Here is a 26,223-nt window from a genome sequence, read left to right as displayed (position 1 = left end):
GAGAGAGAGTGAGAGAGAGTGAGAGAGAGTGAGAGAGAGTGAGAGAGAGAGAGAGAGAGAGAATGTCAAATGATCCCTTCTCTTGTGTGGAGACAGGGGAAGAAATCTAGGAATTTTAATTTAGGAAATGAAAAATAATAAAAAATTAAATGTAGGGATAACCTAGAAAGCATCAAGAGAAGGACAACCCTAAGAAAAAAGGTTTTGAGTCTAAGATACATGAAGATAGGCTTGTGAAGTGGGGGTGTTTAACCTGAAAAAGAGAGGGCACATGATGTTTATATTCACATATTTGAAAGGCTATTATATGGAAGAAAGATTAGATTTGTGCTATTTAGCCCCACAGGGGAGAACTAGTAGTAAAGAATAGAAGCTATATGGAGATACATTTAGGATTGATGTTAGGATAAGCATCTTAAAAATTAGAATTGTCCAAGAGGTGATGACTGCCCCCCAGCAGTGGATATCTTCAGAAGGAAGCTGAATGAATAGCTAATTATGGAATGAATTACAATGAAGATCTCTTTTAGTTGCTGGTTCGACCAAATGACCTCTGACATTTCATGATTCTGTCATTTTCCATAGGAAGAGTACAATTCTATAGTGGGATGCTTGCACAATTCCTTGTACTTTTCCCTATGATATCGGGGAATAGTATGAATCTACTTTTGTACGTCTATTTATAGATCAGGGCTTTAGGCAATGGCACAAATGAGCCATTTCCAAGATATTAGGAATTTTTGTGGGAGCCAAAAAGGGGAACATATCTATTTCTATACTTTGTATAATATTGTATACTTCAAAATACTATGCACACTTTTGTTCATGGTATTTGTTCTTTTTAAGAAAAATATTTATTTGTTTGTTATATTAAAACTCCCAGCAACTTTTCCCCTCAACTACTCCTCCCATAAGAGAAGGCATCATTTGAACAAGAGTTTAGGAAAGTGTCCATAAGCTAGGCTAATTTATCTCTAGGATGTAGTTCTAAGGTACCCCAAAACTACTATTAAAAGAAAACAACCTCTCAGTTAAATTGTGTAGCAAGGAATTGGGAGATTAGTGTGAAATTGAGGAACTGGATGAAGATGAGCTTAAACTTGTAAAGAAGAATGAATTCCACCCAGCTGAATCAGATGAACAGATTCTATGATAATAATGAGCTCTGCCAGCAACAAAAGGAAAGCAGTTGGAGTTGTGGACTTGTTTGGGAGATATCTATTTAAATGAAGTTGGATAGCTGAGGTCAGGTGATACCACAGAGGAATTAAATGTCAAGCTGAGGATTAAACTTTTTCTAAAAATAAATGTATTGGGGCAGCTAATTCACACAATGGTTAGACTATAAGGCCTGGAGTGAGGACAACCTAAGTTCAAATCCATCCCCAGATCCTTTTCTAGCTGGGCAAGATACTTAATCTCTGTTTGCCTTAGTTTCCTAATCTATAATATGGAGAAAATAAAAGCAGCTCTATCCTAGGGTTGTGGTGAAGATTAAATGGGATAATAATTATGAAGTGCTTAGCTCATACTAGGCTCTATATAAATCTTAGCTATTGTTAAAAAGATTCCAAAGCAAGGGAATGAAAGGAGAATCAATGTAGGATGGTAGAAAATCAGAGGATGTGAGTTCAAATCCTGTTTCTGATATATAGCATCTGTGTATTTTTACATTGTTGTCAGCCTTTTCATTACTGTCTGACTCAATATGATCCCATTTGAGGTTTTCTTGGTGAACTCCAGTTCCTTTTACAGATGAGGAAACTGAGGCAAATGAGTTAAATGACTTGTCCAAGGTCACAGAGATATTAAGTATCTGAGGTCACATTTGAACTCAACTACCTGACTCCATATCCAGCACTCTGTGCCCTGTGGCACCACCTAGGAGCCTCTGTATACATAGACAACCCAATAACTGGAAATCACTTTCTCCACTTGATAAGTGAGGAGTTTAGACTGGATATTTAATCAGGTCCTTTTCATTTTAAGATATAGGATCCTATGAGAAAGGCTCATGCAGTATTTAACAGTTTCATACAGTATTTATCCATCAGTCACATTTCTGATCAATTATGAACAATAACTATTCAAAAGCAATTCATTAGATTTTCCTTTGATCTCATACTTCATAAAATGTGATGTCAAGTATCAAAATGATTATCTGACAAATATATGTAACTATAACAAAAATTGATACAATATGTGGCTGTGATACTGAAAACTTAATTTCAATTTAACAAATATCTATTATTATTAATGTATAAAACTACATATTTTTACATATTGGGTGTTGCTCAGAAAATGCATAATATTTTGTTTTACTTAAAAAAACTGTTAATGAACTCTGAAGTAACACTGCATACCTAGCAGATTGGCTAATAAAGTAAAGCAAAATAATGTTGGAGGAGTTGTGGCAAAATTGGGACACTAATAAACTGCTGGTAGAATTGTGAATTGATCCAACCATTCTGGAAGGCAATTTGGAATTATGCCCAAAGGGCTTTAAAAGAATGCATATCCTTTGATCCAGCCATACCACTACTGTGTTTGTACCCCAAAAAGGTAATAATGAAAAATGTTTGTACAAAAATATAGCCACACTCTTTGTGGTGGCAAAAAACTGGAAAATGAAGGGGTGTCCAGATTGGGGAATGGCTGAACAAATTGTGACATACAGTGGTGATAGAATACTGTGCAGTAAGGAAAGATAAACTTCTTGATTTCCATACAAGCTGGAAAGACCTCCACATACTGATGCATAGTGAAATGAGCAGAACCAGGAAAACATTGTACACAGAGAGTGAAACATTGTGGGACAATCATAGGTAATCAACTTTGTTACTAATAGCAAGGCAATAATCCAGGACAATCCTGAGGGATTCATGAGAAAGAATGCTATCCACATCAAGAGAAAGAACTGTGGGAGTAGAAATGCAGAAGAAAAAAATTGGATTTTTCACTTGTTTATATGGGTTATTGGATGTGGGATTTTGGTTTTTAAAATATTATAAAAATGAATAATATGGAAATGGGTACTGAGTGATAATACATGTATAACCCAGTGGAATTGGTTGTCAGCTCTGGGAGGGGAGAGGGAAAAAGAGAGGGAAAGAACATGAATCATGGAAACATGGAAAAATACTTAAATTAAAAAAAAAAACTATTGTTAAGGTTGGGCTACGTAACTGCACTGAAGGGCGCACTATTCCAAAATTAAGGGTATTTGTGCAATTACCTTCAAAGCTAGTAATGGGAGTCTATTTCATAACAGTTCTTCCAAATTGGTAGGATCTAAGGAGAGATGTGTTTAATACTCTCTCGGTCTGTCCTCTGGTTTGTGAGTAACCTGCCCAGCACTCTTTTATCCCTTGGAACTTTGACCAGGGTCCCTGGTGGCCACAAGCTCTGGCGTGTGCTAGTGTTCCTCCTCAGCCTTTGACTATGTCCCATGACCTCAACTTGGTTATGTGTATGAGCAATGCCCTTGTACCCAGAGTCAGAAAAGGGACTTCCGTATTCTCCTTCTGAGCAGTTATCCCCTACCCCTTAGCATCTATGCCTGAGAGCTCCAGAAGCCTTTGCTGATGCTTCAGCTGAGCCCAAGACCCATCAGGACCTGCCCTGGCAAGCTATGCTTCATCTCTACTCCAGGACACTAGATTCCTCTAATCTGCTATTTCACTCTTCATAATTTAATGTTAGTCTTACCAAAATTAACCTGCTTATAATTTCTTACAGTGCAGTGGTATTTCCTCATAATCACAAGCCACAACTTGTTTAGATATTCCCAAGTGATGGGCATCATCAATTTCCAGTTCTTTGCAAAGTTGTAAAGAAAGCTATTATAAATATTTTATTTATGTAAATTTATACATAATTAAATAATACAAACATACTTACATAAATATTTTAGAATATATAGTTTCTTTTCCTTCTTCCCTGATCACCTTAGGAAATAAACCTAATAGTGTCATCACTGGTCAAAAAGTATACAGTTTTATAACTCTTTGGGGATCAATCCAGTTTGTCCTCCAAAATGGTTGGATTAATTTACAGTTCCATCACAGTGTATATATACATTTTTCCACATCACCTCCAAAGAACAAGTTATAAAAGGCATTGGTACGAAAAAGAAATGTGCCTAGAGGCAGCTAGGTGACTCAGTAGATTGAGAACCAGGTCTAGAGATGAAAGGTTCTGGGTTCAAATTTGAAGTCAGATGGCTTCCTAGCTATGTGATCCTGGGCAAATCACTTAACTCCCATTTTGCCTATCCTTTACTACTCTTCTGTTTTGGAAGCAATATACAATATTGATCCTAAGACAGGAAGATAAGGTTTTTTAAAAAAAACAAACAACTACAATAAGAGAGAGATATCCAATCTATTGGAGTATTCTATACATTTCAGCATAAATTATTCTTAAGGACAAGCTTATGTGCCTTTGTATTCATCATATTTTTCAGCCTTTCCTTTAATTTCTTAATAATGCTGATCCTGATTAGAGTTATTTGGCACATGATGTTTCTCTTTCTGGAGTTTGCAATGTTTTTTTTCTTCATGATGGAAGCTCTGTAGATGGCAAATCATATTTCTCAGATAAATCTTGAGCTCATCTTGGGTTATAGCCTTAGCAGACCCTCTATTTGAAGATTTTACTCTTTGTAGGGTTTCCTTGTTGTTGTTTCTCAATTTATTTTTCTGAGAGGCTAATAATTTTGTGTTATCTTTTTTGAGCCCTGCTTTCCAGGTCAAATGTTTTCAATTATACACAATTCAAATTTTAGTTCATTTTTCTTATTTTTGACTTCTAATAATATTCGTTCTCTCATTTACTTTTTTTTTATTCATCTATCTTCTGTTCCTTTATTCAGGTCATTTACTTCTCTGCTATGGTTCCTATTTTCTGTCCTAAGCCATTCATTCTTCTTCTGATTTTTTTTTCATTATAAGTGCTAACACCACTTTTTATCTCTACTTCCAACCACTTTAAAGGTTTTAATGGACATTCCACTCTCTTTCCTGCATTTTTAGTTAAAATTATTGAAGAAGCAAACCAAGAAGAGATAATGAATTTCAAAGTGCAGGTTCTTCCTCTCTGAATTCAATGAACAGCTTAATTAGATGGACTTTCATTTCTCTTAAGTCTTTAGATTTTTATTTAGATAGTATCCCCCAAAATTCCTTCTTTCACATTATTATACTGGCATTATTTGAATCCAGGTGAGGTGATAAAGACATTTTTTTTCACTAGTAAAGCTTTTTTGTCATTGTTCTCTGCTTTAACTTTTAATATATCTTAGTGTTTGGGGTTTCTTTTTCCTCCTGTCCATTAGCATTTACTCAAATGCAAAACTTAAAATATGAATTACTTATGGGCTTTAATTAAAAAAACCAACATTTTTCAAGTTGAGCATATTCTCTTCTGAAAAATATTTATATTCTTTATAATGATACACAAAAAACTTTATTTTTTGAAGGCAAAGTATATTGACTTAAAATCTGCATTCCAAAACATTCAGATTTGAGTATTTAAGCTTGAAGACTTTCTTATATTTCCAGAAATGTGTAAAATATCTCGGACTTCTTGCAGATCTGTCAGGAAACTTTGTATAAGTCCAGCTTTACTACATAGCATATCCTAGGACTACTTATGATACAGAAATAATTGGCTCAATTTGCAAAGCAACATCACTATACCAGGGTACATTTTTCTTGCCAGAGGAAGAAATTTATCACTTGAGCAGTCACATCTAGGTAAAATTCATATTATATGCCCTTTCCTCTAGCCCCACTACCACTTCCCCTAAATTTTAGGGACGAAAAAATCTTTTCAATCTTCATTGATTACCAGGGAGATATATATATATATATATATATATATATATATATATATATATATAGTGATAATTCCACTGGGCAGCACCCCAATCTCCATAACATTGCTTCTTTTCCCCCACCCATCTTGTTTGTTTGGAGTCTTCTTTTGGAGTCCTATTCTCTGCTAAATAATAGCTTAAACCCACATTGAGGCATTTGCAGAATAGTAAATGTTAATCCTTTTTGGTATATTATACCTACTTTATAACAGAGCATTTTTAAGGCTTTAACATATAGATGTGCCTAATTGGGAGGAAAGACAAATATAGAAAAAAAAGCTGAGGAAGAACATCAGAAAATTATCTAAGTTGATCTTAGGCAAGACATTTAAACTCATATAGTCTTATTTTCTTTCTCTGTTAAATTGGGTAAAAATAACTCTTCTACCAACCTTATAATGTTATTGTGAAGAAAGGCTTTATAGACTATTTAAAGTGTTAAATAATTATACACTAGCATTATCAGTGTTGCCGTTGTTGTTATCATCCTGGTCATCATCATCATCCTGGCAAGGAGTCTGTCCGTCTGAAAATCTTAAGTTGTAGAAGATCTCCATCTGAAACTGAGAAAATTCATTATTCCTCTTAAAATCTGCTGTGTTCCATTGTGGGTTCTACAATGTTCTTGGGGAATTGGCAGAGGAAAATAGGGGTTCTTTATCCTTCTGGAAGAGGAGTTACTTTCAGAAAAATTCTGTTAAAAGAGAGACAGATTGGTGTTAAATTTTAAGGAGGGCTAACTCTAAGACAGGGGTCTGGAAGAAATATCTAAGTGAGATTCTATAAACAATTCTGTGTGTGTGTGTGTGTGTGTGTGCATGCCAACATTATAAGGGGGAAAAGGGAGTGAGTAGTAAAGGGAAAAAAAAAAACCTCATTCTCTATTCTGTTAGTTCCACCAAGAGTAATGGAAGAGAAGAAAAAAAAAACTTTTAAAAAAGATTTTTTTCTTTGTTATTTTATCACTATTCATATTACCTTAAAAGGCAATATGGAATACTGAACTGACATCAGATAGAAACTATATGACTATGGGCAAACCACTTAACTTGCTGGTATCTCTAAATAGCTGTTACTTTAAGTTGTCAACAAGTTGCTAATCTTCATCCCTAAAGAAAGTAGCCACAGCCACATGAGAACTTGATGAAATATTAAGTCTAGACCTCTCCACATATATATATATATATATATATATTTATGTATATATATATATATCCACATATGTATGTATACAAATGCATGTGTCTGTTTGCCCCCACCTTCTCTCTCCTTCCCTTTTTCTTTGCCCCCCTTTCTCCCTCCCATTGGAAAAGAGAGTATGGGTCTAGGAACAAAGGATAATAGGCTAAGGCGAGGTGATCTGAACCCAGTCTACAAAGTAATAACAGTACATAGCATGAAAAATCTAAATGTGTTATTGAGCAAAGTTATTTAGAGGATAGAGAATGGGTAGAATGCCACAAGAAAGTAAGATTTTTATGTACTTCAAGAGATTTCTTTGGAACACTGCCTCTTTTGTCTATGCTTACATTCAGAACTGGAATAAATTCTGAGATCCCCCCAAAGAAAAGGATGTTCTCCATTCTTATTGAGGAGCATAGTGAGGAATTGAATCTGAAGTATGTCCCTACAAAAACCCACAGGAGGGGGCAGCTGAGTAGCTCAGGGGATTGAGAGCCAGGCCTAGAGACAGGAGGTCCTAGGTTCAAATACGGCCTCAAACACTTCCCAGGTGTGTGACCCTGGGCAAGTCACTTAACCCCCATTGCCCACCCTTACCACTCTTCCACCTATAAGTCAATTCACAGAAGTTAAGGGTTAAAAAAAAACCCCACAGGAGAAGCAATCAGGATTTTCATTATGCATCTGAATTTATCCCAATACACTTATTTTCAGTGGATAATTACCAGCTTTTCAGTGATCATAAAGACAATTACCTCTCCTCTTTTCCAGAAATCCTGTGATATATTCTGAGATTAGGGTCATATATCAAGTGCTATTTGCTAATCCTTCTCCTGTCCCTTTTGATTTTTAACTTGTATTAGAAACCTTAGCAGTCTTGCACATAAATTAAAAGGTGAAAAAGAAGGCACTCCAGAAGCACAAGTCCAGGTTATTTTTGTGACAGCAACCTTAGAACATTGATAAATCTCCAAACTGAGAGAAGGATTACCTTCACTTTTCCTTGATAAATCAAATGAGATCAACATGATCTCTTGGTTTCTGACAGATTTTGAGGGTCACAGCTTTCCCCTTGTCCTCAAAGTCCATTTTTCCCTTAAGAATATCAGAGTGATGCAATTTATTTTCAAGTTATTGAGAATTTGGATTTCTACTAATAGATTAGTCAATAGGTGGTGTTTGATCCAGTGTGTGGAAGAGGAGAGGGGTATCACCTTGGCTGACTTTTGGTAGACAGCACTAAAACAATCAGAAAGGACCATCTGACCTGTCACTTACATTCTGGTGAGTGACTGTGCACAAGGGAATTGTCCTGTCTTGACCTTCTCCTTTGCTTGGTCACTGCAGTAGTTCTGTGCCAAGTCAAATACTTCTGTATTCAAACAGAACCAAGCAGTCTTCTAGTAACAAGAAACTGTCGGTGTCAGTTCTTACTTTCCTAAGTAATTGGCTGAGAATTTCCCAATTTGTGTTTTTTGAACCTTGACACAAGGGTAGGGTCATTACAGATGGAGGTAGATAGGAATGAGTAAATTGTTGGAACCAGAAATGATTGTAGAGATGGCTTAGCCTAGTCCTTTCATGGCACAGATGAGGGGGATAAAAAGGTCAGTGGGGAAAAGTGGCTTGTTTAAGTCATACAATGAATCAATGACAAACTTAAGAAGACAATTTGGGGTTTTGGTTCATTGCCTAGTATTATTTCTATTACATTATCTTTGTCATTGTCATTGTCAGCTTCATAATTATCATCATCTTTATTCCTTATGTCCTATCCCAAATAAGCCTCTTGTCATCCTTTCAAGTACCCCAAATTCCTAAGTTACCCCCGTGTTTGGGGTTAGTATACTTAGTAAAAATGCTATATTTGAAAATGGCAATACTATATGTCATTGTCACATCCTATTAAGAATGAAGTTACTAAATTAATTTATGAAGCCTCAGAAATCACTTATTCAATGCCCTTTTGATGTATGAATCTGATAAATTTGGCCTCTATTTGGGCACTTCTGGTCATGAGAACATAGCACTTCATGATTCATCTTATTACTTTAACAGACAGCTTATATTGAGTAAAAATCTTCCTTCCTCCAAATTTTACCCATTGGTCATCATTCTAATTTTTGGAGACAAATGCAATAAATCTAATCTCTTTCCCAATGACATCCCTGCAAGTAGTTGAAGACAATTATCCTCTCTGCCCTGCCAAAGTTTTCTCCTGGATAAATATTCCTTTCAGCCATTCTATGACTTTGTTATCCTATCATTAACCTTGTTGCCCTTGTCTGGTCATTTTACAGATTGTCATTGTCACTTTAAAATGACACTGAACACATGTACAAACCATATCATGTTACCTATGTTCTTGGAGAGAGAGAAGGGATAGGAGGGAGAAATAGAACATAGACTGCAAAATGTCAGAAAATAATTATTGAAAATTATATCAACATATAATCTGGAAAAAATAAAATAAAATAAATTGGCACTGAAAACTGAATGTAATATCCTAGATAAGACCAGGGCAAAGGAAAAACTAGGATGTTTTCCTCCCTTGCATATTCTACCCTTTTCTATTAATTCTGATTAGGATCTCTGTCTCTCTCTCTCTCACTCTCTCACTCTTTCACACACACACACACACACACACACACATCCTCACACTGTTGGCTCATACTTATATTTAGTTAATTTTACTATGTCTTGCTTGCATGAATTTCAGCCCAGATATATCATTCACCTTTTTATTTGTATATGATAATTTTTCCTCCTAAATGGAAAGACTTTTATTCCTATTATATTTTATCTTATTAGAATCAGCCTGTCATATCAACCTGTCAAAATCTCCTTGGATCCTCATTCTCTCTTCCATCGTTCTAGATATTTTCTGTGTCTCTATTCATGTTTTTTTGATAAAAAATCTCAAAAAGAGCAAAGGTCAAGAACATAAACCAATAGTATGTCAATGGAAATCTCTATTTTGATTGCTATCCGTCATTCATGGTATCAATCTATCCATGCTTTTGGGTCTGGTTCAACCAGTTGAAAATCTACCCCATTATAGTATCATCTATCCCAAATTTCTCCATCTTATCCATAAGTTTATTATGTGTACTTGACCTAATAACTAATATGTGTGTATATATATATGTACATAATATATATATATACATACATAGAGAGTCCATATTATTGCAATAATGGAAAAGGAGAGATAGTAATAATTCTTGTGTGCCTTGTTGTTAGAAATTGTGATGATCCCTGCTCCTATTCCCAAATTCCTAACCCAGCTAACAATAACTCATTCTGGAATCTTTTTCCTCTTGAATAAATGTCAAGTTCAGTGGTCTGTACTTTCTGGAATCTACCTTATTTCTTCCTCCCATCCAAAATCATTTGTATCATTTGCTCAATCCTGGAGGGAATTGGAAATAATTTTTGAAGACAATATGAAAGGTGCCAGAGTTTGAGACTTAGGTAGGCTTAAGGAAGGATTTCAAATTGAGAAGTTCATCAAAAGCAGGGTTATAGGTTTCAAGAGAGGTAAGCTAAAAGGAGTCAGTCAGGGGAAATACAGTTGTTCCAATTGTTGTTTGAAGAATGATCCTAGGCTTTCTTCACAGTTTGCACACTGATTTATAGAAAAACATCAATAAAATAATTTCATCAAGACATCTATAAATATTTAGCAAACAGAGAACCTGGTGATAAGGGCTAGGGATTGGGCCTTTGATTTCATCAGTATGGGGAATTTCCAGATTGAAAATTTATCATTTTAGAGAACTGCCCAGAGGACTGTCTGAGTGACTTACCCAGCATCTCATGGCCAGAATGTGTTCTGTGTGAGACTTCAATCCAAACAATTTGCCCAAGTTGTTAGAGTTTCCTAATCTTAGATTTCTATGCTCTAGCAAACCTTGGGAATCACTAAGGTTACTTCAGAGAGGTTTGTGAGCACAAACTTATTTTCTTAATAATACTGACATTTTCATTTCCAAATTGATAAGTATTACTACATATAACCAACCTAATAAAAAAGTTCTTTGAAGGTACTCAACAGTTTTTAAGAGGGAAAAGGGGTCCTGAGATGAAAAAGAGTTGTAGAGCCATTGCATTATACCAATTAAATTTCAGACCAATATCCTTTTCCTATGATGTAGGAATAGATGAAGAAAGTGGAGATGTTTAATTTGGAGAAGTTTTGTTCGGATAGTAATGGGACAAGGTAGTCCTACTCAAATATTGTAGTTAGAATTTGAAATCTTGGAATTGGAATATTGAAATTAGAGTGTCAGTCTAGTTGCATTAATTTTGTTCATTTAGGTAACAGCAGAAACAGACTTGTTCTTATTGATTCCATGGGTCAGAACTAGGAATAATGCATGGAAGTTCCAAAGAAACAAGTCCAGGATTTAAGTAAAGGAAACGTTTATTTTTTAATGGTAATAAAATATTTTAATGAATACTAAACAAAATAACAATATAAGCAATTGTTTATGATATATAATCTCTCAGAAAGATCACAGAGTCACCCCTAAACAATCATTAAAACTTCTGACTTTTCAATACTAGAAACTGTTCCATCCTGTAACATTCTCAAAATTGCAATTTTGTCACCATTTAACATTCTTCTTATATCCTTACAAGAAAAGAGTTAGATAAATTTTCTCAGGAAAGAACATTTCTTAGTCCTTCATCTCTCTCCATCAATTGCAATTAACCTTTTAGAATGAATGAATCCAATTGTCTGTCACTTAAGATTCTATTACCTCTTTTTTTACCTCCCTCCCACCCCTTCCCTCTCCCCAAGAAGGCAGGTAACATTATATAGATTGTACATATATTGTCATATAATATATATTTTTCTGTTCATTATGTTGTAAAACAAGACCCATATTATTTATGCAAGAGAAAAATTCATGGAGGAAGTAAAAGTAAAGAATGGTATGACTCAATCTTCACTTGGATTCAATCTGTTCTTTTGGTGGCAATGGGTATCTTTTTCTATCATGAATTCCTTAAAGTTATCCTAAATTCTTGCCTTGTTGAAAATAATTAAATCATTCACAACTGATTATCATACATTCTTGTTGTTACTGTTTACAACATTCTCTTTCTTCTGCTCACTTTACTTTGCATCACTTCATATGTCTCTTTGTTGAATTAGGGAAACTGTAGATTTTAGGAATCTGTGGCAATCTAGTCTCCCTAATTCCTTTGGTCTTTGGAGGGACACACACACAAGCAGGCTTGACTGGAAGGGGAGGAGCAGGATCTTGTGATAATGCTCCTTCACTTCCCACCTCCTTCCAGGCAGTTGGAAAGTCAGTTACAATCTGGTAATGGTGGACAAACTGATTTGTTAACTCCTGGCCCAAGACAGTAGTAAGTAAGGAAAGGCTAAACTCCTAAAGATGATAACTCTCTTTGAATTATTTCCCCACAGGAGAGGATTGGTGAAGCTTGATGTCTTAGAAGCTCACTGGCTCAGAGAACTGGGATTAACTTCAGGGCTACATATAGGAGGAACTTGGCTTAAGGAGGTTGTGTATATATATATATATATATATATATATATATATATATATAATATAGGTTAATTTAAAGATGTAGTCACTACCTTAACTTACAGACTAGTCAGGGAATAGAACATATATATATGTGTGTGTGTGTGTGTGTGTGTGTGTATATACATATATATGCATATATATGTATACATAGATAAGAATAATCTAAGCTAGATATGGGTAGAGGTAGAAACCGAGAAATAAAATGACATAAGTGATTTAATGAAAGGTATTCCTTTTAGCTGAGGAGGTAAGAAGTGGCATCCATACTGGGTCTTGAAAAGGAAAAGAGTTTCAGTCAGCAGTCACAGATGTGGAGGGAGGCTGTTGCAAGGATGGGAGACAGCGTAGAAGAATATACCAAGGCTAGAAAGGGCAAGATGAAATCGGGAAAAAGCCAATAGTGTGGCTGGGCTGGATCTTAGACTTTGAAAGGAAACAGTGTGAAATATGGCTGGAAAGTAGGTCACAGACACATTGAAAAGGGCCTTGAATACCATGCTAAGGAGTTTAGGAAATGGAGAGCCATTGAAAGCTTTTGAGTAGGGAAGTGAAGTAATGTGATCTGCATACACATTAAGAAGCTTATTTTGGCAGCAGTAGAGGATGGATTGGAATGGGGAAAGACTGGAGGCAGGAAGACCAGGCAGAGGTATTTGGCTACTCTAGAGAGTAATGAGGGCTTAAGGTAGACTGATATGAATTTAAATGGAGAAGAGGGGACTAGTATGGCAGATGGGGTGGTAGATTTGCAAAGCTTTAGCCATTCCTTGAATGCAAGTGGTGAAGGGGAATGTGGAGGGAAGGAAGGAATGCCAGGACAGTAATATGCCAGGGACTGTGCAAGCACTTTACAAATAATCAATGCTGTTATTTCTATTGAGTTGAGGAAAGGAAATCAGGCCTAGGTGAAATGTTTTACTTAGGGTTATATGACTAGTTAGTATGTGAAGCTGGGTTTGAACTCAGTGTGCCACCTCTATAATGGAACTGCCTTTATCTAGCTTGTTCAGTTTATTTATTTATTTTTTAAACCCTTGTACTTCGGTGTATTGTCTCATAGGTGGAAGATTGGTAAGGGTGGGCAATGGGGGTCAAGTGACCTGCCCAGGGTCACACAGCTGGGAAGTGGCTGAGGCCGGGTTTGAACCTANTATATATATATATATATATTTGTGTGTGTGTCTGTGTGTGTCTGTGTGTGTATAAAATCTAGGCACTGTTCCCAGTTGATAAAGGTTTAATGATAAGTGGGAATGGGAAGGAGGGAGATGGATCAGGATTGATAAAGTAAGGGAAACTCTCAAATAGTTATGTCAAAAGCAGCCCCTCCCCACAAAGGAGGTAAGGTATCTTGAATGACTGATCTGCTCTCTAATCCTATAAATATTCTTCTTCTAAATCAAGACAGCTAAACTAAGGTAGACTGTGATATAGTTGAATGTCTAGCCAAAGTAAAACAGCTTGGCAGTCAGGAACTGAATGGCTCAGCTCAGAATCACTCAGACTGCAGAGGCAGCATCCAGATTTAAGACCCAGGACCCAAGACCAGCAAGGAGAGAGACCTGCCTTTTTATACCAGGACTCCAACTGCCTTTAACTGCTTCCTCTTTTAGAGTTCTGGGGGGCACTATGGAATTCTGTGATGTAGCCTGAACCCCTCTCTGAAGCTTGAATCCCTCTCAGCAATATGGATCTCACACTTTTTTAACTTTAATTTTTAGTTACATGACAACACAATTTTTGACAATTGTTTTCTGACATTTTGTGATTTAGGTTTTCTCCTTCCTTCCCTTCCCACCTACTACTGTGAGGCAGTAAATAGTCTGTTATAGGTTACCTGTACTTTCATGCAATTCATATTTTCAGATTGCTCGTCATGATAGAATACACATATGATACATACAATAAAAATCTCATGAAAGAAATAAAGTGCAGAGTGAAATAAGCAGAACCAGAAAAACATTATACACAAAAAGTAAAACATTGTCAAAAAACCCAATGTAAGAGCCTTTGCTACTAGTAGTAATGCAATGAGCCAGGACACTCCTGAATGACTTACATAAAAGAAAGCTAACCACATTGAGAGAAAGATCTATGGGAGTAGAAATGCAGAAGCAAAACATATGACATCACTTATCACATGTATATATGGGTATGTGATTTGAGGTTTAGACTTTAAAAAAATCACTCTATAGGAAAAATGAATAATATGGAAATAGGTATAAAATGATAAAATTTGTACAACCCAGTGGAATTGTTTGTTGGCTCTTGGAGGGAAGGAAGGGAAGAGGGGAGAGAGAAGATGTATAAACATGAAAAAAATTAAATTAAAATAAATAAATTAAACATTAAAAAAAAAGAAAGTAAAAGCTGCCATAATTTGATTTTGATTTGAACTCAGACTTCAATAGTTCCTTCTTTGCCTGTGGATCATATACATCCTATGGCAAAGTTAGAAAAAATAACCATCATAAACATAAAGTAAATAAAGGATTTATACTAGTATCCTAAAAATTCAGGCTATAAGCATAGTTTTGTTTTGAATGTTTTAGGGTAAGGTCCTTTGGGAGCCTGAATCATCTGGATATTATTTCCTTTGCTTAACTCATGACAACTCCACATGATTCTGAGTACCTATGATTTTGTTAATGTAGTGGCTCCTGACATTCACATCCCCTTCACCTATAGCCATTGGAAGTCATTCTAGTCATAACATTTAACATACTTCAACACCTTTAGTCAACCTCCTTTTAAGTCTACCCTTAGCTAGGGTGAGCCTTAGACATTAGGCGTGCAGTTTATAGTCAGCTTCATAGTCAAAACCTTGCCATGTCATTAAGAACTAATGAAGCTTGTGCTTGATGGATAAACCCTTTGAGATGTCAGAGGCACACCCATGCCATTACGAGACCTTGGAATAGGACTTTTGTTGAGAGATTATAAAGATAATATTTCATATGATCTAATATAATATAACAAGCATTTATTAAACATTTATATTATGCATATTATTATATAAAATTATATTAAAATATAATAAAAATATAATAAATATATGTAATAATAATAACATTTAAAATAAACAATTATATTATGCATGGATGATACAGTGTGGGAGAACAGAGACACAAATGCAATAGGGCTGCCAGCTAAGGGAGCCGAGTCCTTTTGAAAATGCACAGAATGTTTGGCTAATACAACACCTGTGTGGATTTTAGAGCATGTGGAGATACTCACTAGTTTAGTTTAATCATCATATGAGAGACAATATTTTTGAATGGAAATGGAACTAGAACTAGGGTATATTCAAAAGCCACTAATTTGTCAAATTAAATGATGGCTCTTATTCTTTTCATTCTTGGTGGTGTTGGAGGAGAAAGACATGCTGTAGACCTCTGGATGGAGAGAAATATCAGTCTCCCCATCAAAATATGGCAGATGAGTCAATTCAAGTGAACGAGATTTTATCAAATGCCTACGACTTGCCAAGCACAAGGTTAAGAGCAGGAATGTCTTAGTCCATGAATGTGACCCTTTGTTCTTTGATTCTTTGTTTTCTTCTTTTATGTAAAAGCAATTGGAAGTACCTACAATATTGTGAGTTTTTAAAGAATAGGACAGCAAGTCACTAGAAGTCGAGGATCTTGAAGTCCATGCTGGGATTGGCCAGAATCCAAACGGTAATAAGCAAAGCCCTTTGTGAACTATTTGGTACAACTCTGTAGGTGCAGAGATATAGACTCATCTAGTTGTTGACTGGGCTTTATTTGGAAATGGCACAAAGTTAAAGAGATGGGGAGGAAAATTTGAAGAACTCTAAGTAGGTAATATTGGAATGTAGAATGCATGGATGTAAGCCAAATATAAAAAGATTAGAAATGTAGGAAAGTATTCTGAGTTATAAATGCCCCCCAAATATTTGATCCTAGAGGCAATAAAGGGCAAAAGTGTGACATGATTAGACTCATTGTTAAAAAAAATCTTTATTCCTTAATACTGGGTCAAGGATGGATTGAAGAAGAGAGTTACTCAGATGTCAATATACAAACCCACAAAATAATGATATTGAAGAGGGTAAATTAGAACTGCTAATTCAAGGAAGTAGATTTAACAAATAACATGTAGGAGACAGCACATACCAACTTGTGAAAGCCAATTGTTAAATTTTCATCTTGAGTATTTATAAATTAGAAATTTGGCAAAAAAATACAAATTGAGACTTGTATTATTACTATTTCATTGTCTGGATGTAAGAAAGTGATGGAAAATATTAACAAAAATGACCCAAGTGGAAATGTGTGTTGGATATGGGGGGGTTGAATGGGGGGTGAAGGGGAAAGTAAAAACATGAATCATGTAACCATGGAAAAATTTTCTAAAAAAATAAAATATTTAAATCTAAAAAAAATGATGATCCAAATTAAAAGCATGTTCTGTTTTTCAGAGAGCCATTAGATGTATTTTTAACAGCATACCCCTGCTCATAATTATTACTGAATCTATGGATTATATCCATGAGTGGAACTTAACCTTGTAATTAGTTATCACATTAAGAAGTAACCTTAATAGACATTTTTGTTGACAAAAGCAATAAAACATAGTTCATCGAGACATGTCCTTAGCACCAAAAAGACCTGCATTTCATATTCCACCTCTGACATGTTCTGGCTATGTGATCATTGATGATGATGATGATGATAATGACAAATTTTAAATAATGACAATGTTTGAAAAACACTTTATAATTTATCTCATTGATATCTCATTATATATGTACATATACATATATACCATTTATATTCACAGTTTTGAGGAGATAGTGTTATTGTTCCCTCCATTTTTATAGAGAAAGAAACTGAGGAAGATAAATGTCAAGTAACTTGACTAGGGTCACTGCTAGTAAATTTCTGAAACTAGATTTGAACTCAGACTCTAGTTCTGATTCTAGTTCAGTGGTCTATTCACTGTAACACTTAGCTGTTTCAAATTGCCTTACCACTCAAGACTCTAGATAATAAAGACTAATTTCTAGTAGAGAAGGTACAGACCAGCCTTATTAGAGGTAATTTCTTAATCTGGGAGTTCTGTATACTAAATGAAACCATAGGTCTAATTCCTATCTTGATTTTATACTCTTGTAAATAATTCAGTAACCTGAGAGGAAAAAAATGGTGGAGAGTATTTTAATGAAAATTAGAGGTAGAAATAGAAGCAATATAGATATTTTTGATTGGAGGAATTAAATGAGGACATTAGTAAACAGATCATAGATATGGTCTAGAATCATTATGCTGTAGACTTTCACTACATGGGCATATGCTAATGAGTACCCTCTGACTGAAGCAAAGTAGCTGTTAATTTTTTTAAACATTTATTAATATTTATTTTTTAGAAAAGTTAACATGGTTACATAATTCATGCTCTTACTTTCCCCTTCACCCCCGAGCTTCCCCCCCATGGCTGATGAGTAGCTGTTAATTTTTAACTTGCCCTGATGATATTTTCATCCTCCAAAATGTAGATGAGAAGACTTAGATTTATGCACCTGAATCTGAAGGAAAAAAAAAAAGAGGAACTAGTTGCCTAATCAGGGGAGCTAGGTGGTACAGTAGATAGAATGCCAGGTCTGGAATTAGGAAGACTCATCTTCATGAGTTCATACCCAGCATCAGAAATTTATTGGCAGTGTGATGTTGAACAAATCTCTTAACCTCGTTTGCCTTAGTTTCCTCATCTGTAAAATGAGCTTGAGGAGGGAATAGCAAACCACACCATTTTCTCTGTCAAAACAAAAAACAAGACAGGAGAAAATAATTTCTCATACACAGTATTCTCTTCTCTCTCCTGGTCTTCAGATTAAATATCTACCATGTCTGGAATGCATTTGTCTCTTGAGATCCCTAGTTTCATTCAATGCTCAGCTCAAGAACATTTCCTGACTAGATGCTTAAGCCTAGCCAATATCTCTATCCCTAAGTTATCTGGTATCTATTATGCATATATGTATTATGCAAATATTGTTTCACATTTGTATTTTATCCTTTATTCCTGGCTCATAGTAGGTACTTGGTAAATGCCTATTGATTGAAATGCCTGTTATTACCCAAGCCCCAGGGCTGTCCAGTTAATGCTCTTTAAATCCCAGAAGAATTGAATGTGGCTTCAATAGACACAAGCAGACTCTAATATCTATAAAGGAGTTCTTAATCTTAATTGATTGTACCTGATTTTAGCTACTTTGAATCTTGGATACTCTGCTCCACCTCTCTGAGTTTCTATTTACCTTGACATTCTTCTCAAGAACTTCCTCTTCTTTGTTCCTCATCTTGGCAAAGTTTGACAAAATGGCTTTTTTGTTTGACAAAAAACTATTTTCTTTTTCTCAGTTTGACCTCTCTAGTGTGAAAAGGTTCCTCTCTGTAATGCTGTTGGCTCTCATTTATGAATATCCTGCCATTAATCTCTTCTCCAAACCATCAGAAAATAATACATGTGAGATATGTCATACAACAGCATAGTCATCTCCTTGAAGGATTTTGCTGTCCTTGATTGAGCCTCATATGTTACCTCCCTGTGATGGTACATGACCCAGTTCATCCTTCACTTTCAAGAATCCCTTGGGGGCTAACTCAAGATTTTTCTTCTCATAAAAATAGCTATAATAATAACAACTCTGTGCCATGGAGAGGACAAACTTAGAATGCTTAAAAGTAATAGCTTCTCAGAATTCAATTGCTGAAAAAAATAACATTCATAATCATCCAACATTGGGAGAATCTCTGAAGCTGAGTTTTAATTTATACCAGATTATACCAAAGTAGCAACAGCATTCCTCCATTGTCTCCTAATTGGGTTTTCTTTTCTTTTCTTCACATAAACTATTTGGAGGAATAGAACACAGTAACTTTGAGAGGTCCCTTCAAGTTCTAGACCTTTGAATAAAATTTTGCCTTGGAGGGCTTCCAGCTACCATTAGTCTCACTGTACTCAAGTTGGGATATCACACAGTGAAAGATTAACAGGTCCAACAACAAAGTAGTTAAGCAAACCACCCTGGCCTGGAACTCTGAATCCAGGAGATCCAAAGCTCCTATCTTTATTGCAGTGATCAATCAACAAACCCATGGGTTGTGAAATTTTGCAGTCATAACCTGAACTGCTTTTGAAAACTTTTAAGAGCTCATCATATTGTAGCCAAAGGATACAGGTGAGGCTGGAATATGCCAGAGCTTTTTCTACAGTTGAGAGTAATGGAAGGGAGGCCGTTGGGCAGTATTTCAGATGATACAAATCCTGACCAAAGGAGTATATAGTAGTAGTCAAAGCCTAACTCATAAAAATTCCCATTTCAACAAGGAAAGCTCAAAATATGAATAGATAGAAGACATTTTATAAATCTAAGATATCTATGACACATGACTAAAAGAAGAGAGAATCTCCACAGAGAATACACACAGAACTTTAGATAGAGGCATGATTCACCCATAATATCTATTATAATTTCTGGGAAAAGATAAAATAAAAAACATGTGTTAAAATGAAATGATAATTCTAGAAGAAAGATTTATGAGAAAAACCAAATAGCTTTCTATGACAGGTGCCAAATCTTTACCAAGGAACAGTCTCCCTTTAAATTAGACTTGGTCAAGTGAATCAAATGACTCCATGAGTCAACCAAGAATTTTTATAATAAAATTTAAAGGCTAATAAAAAAAATAAAGATTTATCCTATCAAAAACAATTTCCCTAGCATGCAGGTCAAGGAAAGTTAACAAAGAATTGTAAAACTACCTATAAGCTGAGACAACTCTAGATACCATATTTCAAAAAAGGAAAAGAAAAGAAAACCACCCAGATCTTTTGGAATTAGAGGGCAAAGTAAAAATAGAAATAATCCACTATTTACTTGATGAAAAAAATTCTAAAATGAAAAATCTCATAAGTTCAAAGTAAAAAATTTAGGTTAAATAAAAAATAATGCAAACATACAAATGCAAACATAAAAGAATTCAAGTACTAAGATGAAAATGAATGAGGCAAAATATGAACTCAGGTCTTCATGATGAAAAATTATTCCTTCTATGTACTATACAACACTGCCTATATTTTAGCAGCAGGTGACAATATTCTTTAGCTGAATGGGATGTCATGTGGCATTTGTTTCAAATTATATTTGAAAAAGAATATTAACCTACTTTGTTTTCCCTGAATAAGACATTCCATAGCTCTGTATTCTTTCCAGTTGGCCCCCATTACTGAAATGCTCTACCACCTACATCACCCTTTTGCCTTCCCTGGCTTCTTTTAACACCCATTTACAACCTCATACTCTACAGGAAGATGTGATCAAATCCTCTTAATCCTGTTGTCTTCCCTTTCTTTTTTTCCTGTTTATACTATCTTTAGCTCATTTTTTGCCAGTCAATAAGAATTTATTCAAGACCTGCTATGTTCCATATCTGGGGCTATTTTATAGGGGTTCAGGCATGCATGAATAAAATATTCTCTTCTCTCAAAAAAGTTATATTTTACAGTGTGAGGCAATGAGGAATCAGAGTAGTAATTTAGTTGAGTAAGATGTTAAATGTTTAACTATGTTAAAATGATGGAGAAACCCAATGGTGTGTTTGTCTTGATAGACTGGTGTGTAAGTTAAGCCTGGCTGGGCTTCCCTCCTCCCTAACATTGAGAGCTACAAAGGGGTTTATCCCTGTGATGGTATTGAGAACAGGGATGGACAGGAACCAGTATTCAGACAAAGGACTTCTACGGGTATGGTGTTGACTTTTTGCCAGGGCTTAAGTAATCGTCTGGCCCCTAGAATGTCCCTTCTGGATACAGTCCCTGTCAGGAAGACAATAATGGCAGAGAGCTTTGGGTTTGACTTAATTGAAGCTTAATAGAATTGTCTTCCAAATTTTCCCTTCACACTCTCAGCCCTATTCAGGTATTCTCAAGGAAATCTAATTCTGACTGTGTATCTCTCAAAAGGGGTGGTTTATTATGACAGGATCAAGAAAGGGTTAGGATAATGGGATTAAGAAACCCTATTCTAACACACAGGTAGTTTGGGGTCTCTTTGACCTAAGCCAAGCCAAGGCTTTGGCTTAAAATGTTCTTCTTCCTTCCTCTATCCTGTCAGCTAACCTAATCTAAGGGTGGGTTGCAAGTGTCTCTCTTTAGAAGACACAGGGAGAGTAAAATGTCTTCAGGTTGGCTTGGAGAGTTTTCTCAGTCAAAAACCCCTCCAGCTGCTGTAGATGTCCAGTCAGCCTCTGGTGGTTATTTAGGAAAAACAGGAACATTTTCAGATCTTAAAGGGACAAGGGAAAGATTGGGAAAACCTCGGGTATCCAAATATTGAATCCTGAGGTGAGGTAATGTCCTCCATCCAGCACAAAGTCCTTCCTCCTGTTCTATTTCCAAGTCTCTGTTGCTCCTTCCAACTGTCACACTTGTCCTTCAAGCTTCCTTGCAACATTCCAAAACTCCCCTTTCTGTGCTAAACTTTTCCTAAAACTATATTTATTTTTAAGAATGTCCTAGAATAAAGAAAAAGTAAATCTCCACAACTAGGACCTCTTTTTATTGATCTTAATGTTACTCAGTCTTAGCATTACTTTCTTGGATCTTTCTTCCTCTTTATTCTCAGTTTCGAGGGTTTATTCACAGAACCTTCCATCAATCACTGTATTAATTTAAACAAAACACATATTAATTCTTGAGAATAATTTTCAGGTCCTACAAGCCTTTTTCATCACTCACACAGGAGAGCACAATCTTTCACCACTCGTAATCTCAAACGTCTGGTGAATTTTGGGCTAACCAGAGAAAGTCTGCCCATCACACAATTCATTCAGAACCCTTATAAATTTCTGGCAGCTTGCTGTGTATGACAGTAAAATTCCATTAGAAATAAGAATTACTTCTTTTTCCCAAGTTTTTCTCCATTATATTCTGAGTAACAATTTCATTAGAATTGAAAGAACCATAAGGTTGTTTTGAATAATAGAACATGCCCAACAAAAATTTGAATTGCCTATATCCTTTGCAAGATTCTTTTAAAAATATTTAGGTAGAAATTTTCTTCTTTTTTCATTATCACGATAGAAATATTATTGGTTACCCAACTTCTTCATATAAAGTAACAGAGAGAATCATAGTATTAGAGCCTTAAAGATTCTTGGAGATCATCATCTCCAACCCAATCTCATAGACATGAGGATTATCATATATAGAAAGAAATTTGCCATTTGTTGCAGAGCAGGATTAGAATCCACTTCTGCTGACCCCATATCTAGGGCTCTTCCCTTCATTCTAGGAATTCAAAATGATAGCATTCAATGTGATGAATTGCTAGTTAATAAATTCTCTGAGCATAGCTAAAATTAGAAGTATGAAAATGTCATCATTGGGTAATTTATGAAAATAAAATTTTCTGTTGATGAGATCCCAAGGGAAAAAAAAACAAGAGAATAACTCACCAGGGACAAGTATTTCAGATGAGTAGTAGGTATCTATGGGCTGACAACTCTGTCATGCATGGATTAAGATACTAAAGACATAGATCAGGTATCTAGCCTAAATGCCATTTGACTATAAATCAGTCTTTATAGTCATCAATGGGCTATATTTGGCAAGAACTATTTTATTTTTCAAAAGACAAATTATCAAAATTATAAAATCACAGACTTTGAAAGGTTTAAGAAAAGCAGTCCACAGAACACTTGAAGAAACTGGTTATTTTAAAATAAAATTCTCTATTTTTAGGAATAGACATATTAATTAAGTTCAAATCATTGATATTTATTTTTTAAAAACAGAAGAATACATGCTCTCCCAAGAGCATGGCTTTTTAAAGTATACACCTTAAAGAGGGTGTATATAGATATAGATATTGATATAGATACAGATATAGATAGATATCATAGAAGCTTTAATTCCATGAGAAATAGACAGCAAAGAAGGAGCATATACATATAAAGGCCAAGAATGAAAGGACAGAAATAAAGGATAAACCTAAAGGGAAAAGGATTAGGAAAATAAATCTTTTAAAAGAAGGTAAAGAAAAAGAAAAAAAATTAAAGAATTTGAAGGAGACAGAAAGAAAAGAAGATAACTACATGAAAGAAAAAAAGGAATTAATTAAAGCTACAAAACTAGCTAAAAAGGTAGCAAATGGAAGGGGCAGAACTTAAAGGCAAGGGAAAGACAGCCAGTGGATATAAGGAAGCCCGGACCTTAAAAATAATAATTGAAAGAACAAAGAATTGTCTTTATAGAGGAAGAAAAAAAATCTAAAATATCTTGTCAGAAAAAAAATAGAGACAAAACAAAAACAAGTAAACTAAACCTAATGCTCATAATTTTAAATGATGGTGGATTAACCAAGCAAATTAAACAAAAGAGAATGACATATTGGATGATAAAACCAATCCCTGGTGTTCTTAAGCAACAAAAATCTGTTGCTTAAAAGAGATACACATAAAAAGCAAACACGTTTAAAGAATAAAAATAAAGGGCTGGAACATGTTTTACTGTATCTCAGGTGAATCTAGAAAAGCAGGAGTTAAAATCAGGCTATCAGACAAAAAAAGAAATATAAATTCATAATATATAAATAAGATCTTAGCATTATATTTAAATAGCTATATTCAACAAATTAATATATGCTTTCAATACCTTAGTATCTAAATTCATAAGAGAGAAAATTAACAACCATAAGCAACAATAGAAAGAAAAAATATTCATAGACTTTAATGTCTGTCTTTTAGTTTTGGATAAAATGAACAAAAATCAATAAAATAATATATTAAAAATTGATGAATTGGATCTTAAAGACATAGTTTCTTCTAAATTTGACTACTTAAGATTATATATATATATATATATATTGTTTAGTATCATGTAGAACAATAAAATATAACCAACTATTTGTGCTTTCCAGTGCCCCGCTTATTATTTTTTCCTATTTATCCTCTATATGGTTTATTTATACATATAATTTGGTTTTTTCCTTCCAGTAATTTTTAAGTTCTTTGGTATTAGTGACTGTCTTTTGCCTCTTTTGGTATCATTAGTATTTAGAACAGAGCCTGGAACTTGGTTGATATTTAATAAATATTTATTTCCAGACTACAGCATATCTACCAACCTAGTCAGCCTTGACTTGTAAATAAATAGTAATGAAAGAACTCAACACTTACTAAGGTAGCAATTATATTTCTAGTTATTCAAATAAAAAGACTAAAAGAACCATACTTCTTGATCCAGAGATTCCACCGATAAGTTTATATCTCAAGAAGGACATGGATAAGAGAAATTCCCTGCATTTGCCAATATATTTGTAGTCATATTTTTGTAACAGGAAAGAACTGGAAGCAAAGCTGATGCCCTTTGACTGGAGGATAACTAAACAAGTGGTGGTATATAAATATAATGTAATACTATTGTGTTGTAATATATTATGAATAAAATCAATACAAAATGTGGAAATATTTTTGTGATTATATTCAAGGTGAAATAGAATGAAAAAAATAATATGCAAAATCCTAATAGCAAATGGCAACTTTACAAGTGGAAAGAACAACCACAAAATAATCATAAGGTAGTACCACAAAATTACAGCAAAAAGTCACAGCCCCAAAGAAAATATTTGAGAAAATCCTCTTATTCCACTCATTTGCAGAGGGAGAGGATCCATCCAGGTGGTACATTTGTATATATTTTAATTTTTTCTATGTACTGATTAGTTTTGTTCATTTATATCCTCTTTTGTCTCCTTTTCCTTTAAAAAAATATAAAATGGCTGTCTGAGATGGGGAGAAAAGATGCTGGGAAGAAATCCTTTTGATGGGAAAGACAAAAGATATCAATAAGATCTTACCTTTAGAAAAGGAAAAACTTTTGCTTAAAAGGTGGCACATGAATTGGACCCTCAATTGCACTTTAGATTTCAAATGCTAGATATACGAAATAGAAGGATATTCTAGGAAAGGATGACAATCTTGAGAGGGAAGTAGAAGAGAATACAGTCTTTTCAATCTTCTGGGATTAAATGGTAATCTATTCTAGTTAGAAAATATAGTATATGGTGGGCAAATCCCAATAACATATATTTTTAATTCATTTGTCCTAGCATAATACCTGGCCTGTAATTGACCCTTGTCATTTGAGTAAACAAAATTCAAAAGGTAGTTTGAAGCTTAATTTGTTAAGTTTTAAATTCCATGCTGAGGAATATGTATTACGTCTGAAAAAAAATGAACTTCTGAAGATGTTTGAGCAAAAGCCATGTAGTGAAACTTTTGCTTTAATATAATTTTGTCAGTTGCCTGGATGATAGAGGGAAAAGTGAAGAGAATGAAGACAAGAACTCAAATAGGAGGGTAGTGCAGTGTTGTAATGAGAACCTCAACTAGAATGCTGACTCTCTGAATTGAGGGATTAATAAATCAATCAAAGTTAATTAATCAGCTATTACATGTTTGACACCATGCTAAACACTGGGGATATAAAATGAGACAAGACAATTGCTATCTTCAGTGAGCTTACAATCTATGGAGATGATGATAGATGTTGAATATTTTTCAACAG

The sequence above is a fragment of the Gracilinanus agilis genome, chromosome 6 (genome assembly GCF_016433145.1).
Source record: "Gracilinanus agilis isolate LMUSP501 chromosome 6, AgileGrace, whole genome shotgun sequence".
Taxonomy (NCBI): Eukaryota; Metazoa; Chordata; class Mammalia; order Didelphimorphia; family Didelphidae; genus Gracilinanus; species Gracilinanus agilis.
This window is presented reverse-complemented; position numbering follows the sequence as displayed.